Here is a 4,772-nt window from a genome sequence, read left to right on the forward strand (position 1 = left end):
AATACGAATTAATGTCCACCAAATACTTCTTGACCCCTGTCATGTGTTTTGAACAACAACTATCAAAGTACCAGTCTTGTCTAGATAAAGCTCTAAGAGAAGTATGGGTTATAAGACTAGAGATAACAACATTAGGTTTCCACTTCTTTTTGGTTTTAATCATTACATGATTAGCGTTAGGATATGTTGGATGTTTTGGATAATCATAAAGTCTGTAGCAGAAAGGCTTTATATGTCCATATTTACCATAGTAATGACATTTCCAAGGCAAAAACTTGAATTAGTTTAAGTTTCTTGATGTCTGGTAGGATGTTGTAACATTTGGTCGGAAATCATGGGTTCATACTTCCTTTCTGGAGGAATAAATTTTGTCACGAGTTTTTTTCCTTGTTTATTTTGATATTGGTAATTAAAACCTATACCTTTTAAGTTTCCAACTTCTTTTCCAACTTGAAGAATTTCATCTAGCATATCGGACCCATTGTTCAACATTCTTATGGATTTGGCCATGTTTTCAAATTTATAAGACAATAAAATTACCTCATTTTCAATATCAGTGATAGTAGATAAAATTTTCTCTTTTTCATCTTGCAGTTGAGTTATGGTTCTCTTATGTTGTTCTCTTGTCTTACACACCTCTTCACTTATGACATAAAACTCTTCATAACTGATATCCTCATCACACGAGTCTTCATCAGATTCATATCAACCATTGAAGTTGTAACATGCTTAGCAGTTTCATCATCAGTTTCACCTTCAGGATCATCAAACCAAGAAATAGAAAAGCTCTTCTTTTGTTTCTTGAGATACGTGGGACATTATGTTATAATGTGACCAAAACCCTCACATTCATTTCACTGAATACCTTTTCCTTGATTGGGATTTTCTTCTGTTCTTGTTTTTCTTTGAGAATCATTGTTTTTACTGATGTCGAATGACATGTTCTTGACATCAGGTCTTTACTTCTTATCCATATTCTTTAACACCTTATTGAGTTTCCTCCCAAGAAGCACAATGGTATTAGAAATTCTTCATCGGTCTCCAAGTTATGTTGATCCTCTTCATCCTTAGTATTGGAGATAAAAGTTATGCTTTTGTTCTTATTTTCATATCTATCACTGATAGCCAATTCAAAAGTTTGAAGTGACCCGATAAGCTCATCCACTCTCATGTTGCAAATGTCTTGGGCTTCTTCAATAATTGTGACCTTTGTGTCAAACTTCTTAGGCAGCGATATGATAATTCTTCTAACCAACTTCTCTTCTGACATCTTCTCTCCCAAGGCACTAGATGAATTGGCAATGTCAAGAATATTCATGTGAAAATCATGAATACACTCATCATCTTTCATCCTAAGATTCTCAAATTTGGTGGTGAGAAGTTGAAGTCTTGACATTTTTACTTTTGATGTGCCTTCATGAGTGATTCTAAGGATTTCCCATGCATCTTTAGCCACAATACAAGTATTTATTAACCTAAATATATTTTTGTCAACTCCATTGAACAAGGCATTCAAAGCTTTGGGGTTTCCAAGAGCAAGTTCATCTTCTTCCTCTGACCAGTCCTCTCCAGGGTTCAAATTAGTTGTGTTCTTCCCATCTTTGTCATGCTGTAAGACCCCAATTTTGTCCCTAAGATCCCTCATGGCATCATATCATAACATTGCATGGCCTCAAGGATCATTGGACACCTTGCTCCCTTCCCTGTGGGTGGGTTATCTTGTTGAGAGTGATTTCTTGATCACCAAGCATGTTTGCATTTGTATATCATTGCTTTTCCTTTTATCACTAACCAAAAGTACAAAAATATGTCATCTAACCTTGGTCTTGCAGATGAAGCAATCAACAGGTTAAGGCAGTCAAAGGCAGTCATTGAGCAATAGGTGGTGGCCATTATTGAGAATTTGGACCCCACAATCATTCACAAGATCTCATATGAGCTATGATATCATTTTGAAGCAAAATCCCAAGTGGTAGAGGCTTGAATTTCATCAGAATATTGTCAAGTCATCTGAAGGCCTAGAAAGTCAACTGCCAAGTCAACTGTGGATTTGGAGGTGGGAAGTGATTAGAAATACTTCATTCATGTTCAAACAAGTCTCATTTGGCATTTCAAACACTCACATTGAAGAATTTAAAGTTAGGTCAAAACTTTCCAAAAATAGAAAGTGACCTATAATTCAAACTTGCCAAAAATGGAAAGGTTTTAACCTAACTTCAACTTCAAATTACATCATCAAGAAAGCTTCAAATGAAATTTTGTTGAACATGAAAGTTTTAGATATTTCTCTCCCATTTCCAAAAAGTCCAAGATCATCAATTTCTCATGTGTGATTAAGGAGATATGATCAAAACATGGCAAAGTACGCATGGAACTTCAAATGGCCATAACTTCTCAACCAAAGCTCCAAATTGGATGGCTCTTTTTGCATTGTTCTTCTTTTGACCTCTAAATTCCAAATCATGCATCACATTACATGAATTATATTCACATGATCATTTGCTAATTCATTGGATTTTTGGAGGGAAAACATGAAATTTAAAATTGGTGCATGGCTTGATCTTTTTACCATTTCCATTGGCTCCAAAACAGAATTTTAAGTGAAATTGGAAGGAAATTCGTGCACTATTCATGCATGCATCCCATGCATAAGGGTGAAAAGCTAATTTGCACTTACACCTCATTTTTGGTTAATTCCATTTGCATTGGCTTAAACATGATTAAAGAGTGATTAACATTGCATATATAAACCAAAACCCTAACTGTTTTTCAGATTAACAACTCATTTTTCAGATCTAGATCAAAAACTCTCAAATTTTCTCTCAAAATTTTCTTGAAAATTCTTCAAACAAGAACCATTTCCATTGCTTGATCATTGATCCTGAGGTATTGTGGAGCAAGTTTGCAAGTGAAATCAAGAGAATTGGTGTTGTATGGAAGCATGCTCGAAGCTTTGAACAACAATGGTGATCTGAAATTTTGGTAGATTCGTACACAATTAAGTCTCATTTTCTTCTCCAATCACTTGTACAAGCATCATAGAGGAGTATTGAAGCCATTACAAGCCTTGAATTCATCCAATTCCAGATCTGCTCTTCAAGAGGTTACAAATCGCATCTCATAATTTTGATTTTCCTTGCCATGATATTACAGATCTTGTTATGCTGATGAATTTGAGCTTTGAATCATGAAAATCCATGCTGTTTTGAGTGAGATACGATTGATTAAAGTTTTGATGATGATTTTTATTTTCTTCGATCCATGCATGTTTGATTGTTTCTTGATGAAATGTTTATGGATTCATGATGTATGAAGCAAGACCTACACGATGCTATGCGCCATTTTGATTTCTGGACACTTTTAGTTTTTCTGGAAAATTATGGATGAAGATCTTCATGATCTTCATCATGTTCATAGCGTTTCCAGGTTTCTTGCGAATTTTGCTAGGAAACGCATAGGCTTTGTTGCGGATTTTGTTACGAGTTCATCATGATTACCTGCGGATTTTTTTGAAAGCCATGCAGCGCGCGCTTAGGGTTTGTATGGTCAAACGGTGTCGTTTGGCTGTAGGCGCGCATATTCAAATTTTTCCTGACTTCGATTCCTGGCCGTGCCATATTTTCAAATGCTTCACTTATTTTCCTTTTCCCTCCATACATTTCTATACATGCTTCATATCATTTTTTTCATTTTTTCTCATCTTGCAAAAATCATAACAATTTGAAAACTCATCCAAATTCATCCCAATTTTTTGCATTGTGATCCTTATTCTCTCTAGTTTTTTATCATCATATTTTCACAAGTTATGCTTGGCTGATTAATTTTTTGTGCTAGGGTATGTGAACATGTATCCATTTTGTACCTTGCCTTGCTTATTCATTTGTGAAATGCTGGTCTTTGATCCAATGATTCTGAAAATTTGCATGATGAAACTAGACTCTTTGCTTGACATTTTGGTGTTGATTTGGTATTTTTATCAATTGTCATTTCTGTTTTATGATCATGCTAAGTTGGTGTGACAATTTGTGTCACACCTTTGCTTGTTCAACTTATATGATGTGTTTGCCATGCCAAATAATCTCCAATTGTCCTGATTTTTTGTATGATGCATATTATGGATGTTGTGAATGAGCATGGATTTTCTTGGAATTATTTGAATCATTTCTGATTTAATTGAGATTTTCCATTCTGGTTGGTCACATTTGAGCTTTAAAATTGCCTTGAACTTCAATTGATCATGAAATGCTTTTGGTTAATGATATTGATGTGAGACCTTTTGGAATGTTTCAAGATGTGTTTAAAGTTGATTCATGTTAAATTTCAGCTTCTGTTTTGAATTTTTTCTCCATCTTTGACCCTAGGCTTTGACCTAGTGGTTTGCCTCTCATGTTTGAACTTTGATTTCAGGTTGAACATCCAAGTTCCATAGTTGTTGATGCTTCATCACTTGAGCATTGATATTTGCCTTTGATTACTAACCTTTGTGTGTTTTGTAGGTTGATGTTAACTCATTTGAGTTTGACCTTTGGTTTACACATTGTGTACATTGGGATTGTTTGTTGCTTATTGACTGTTGTTTGGTTGTCTGAGTCTTGTACTGATTTGTTTGATGTTTCCATAGGTACATAAGTTGCTTTAAGTTCACTTGAACTTTGCTTTTGCTTGGTTGCTTAACCACTTAGGTATAACCTCTAATCTTCATGTAGTCTGGAAGACCTACTGTTATTGGTAGACACCTGTCTGAAGTCCTCCTTAAGAGGCAATGCTTGTGA

The 4,772-nt window shown here is 35.0% G+C and overlaps 1 pseudogene; it reads right to left on the reverse strand.

The window, feature by feature from the left end:
* Nucleotides 1–285: 285 nt before the first annotated feature.
* LOC127100019 (uncharacterized) lies at nt 286–3,659 on the reverse strand (annotated as a pseudogene).
* Nucleotides 3,660–4,772: the final 1,113 nt, after the last annotated feature.

The sequence above is a fragment of the Lathyrus oleraceus genome, chromosome 1 (genome assembly GCF_024323335.1).
Source record: "Lathyrus oleraceus cultivar Zhongwan6 chromosome 1, CAAS_Psat_ZW6_1.0, whole genome shotgun sequence".
Lineage (NCBI taxonomy): Eukaryota > Viridiplantae > Streptophyta > Magnoliopsida > Fabales > Fabaceae > Lathyrus > Lathyrus oleraceus.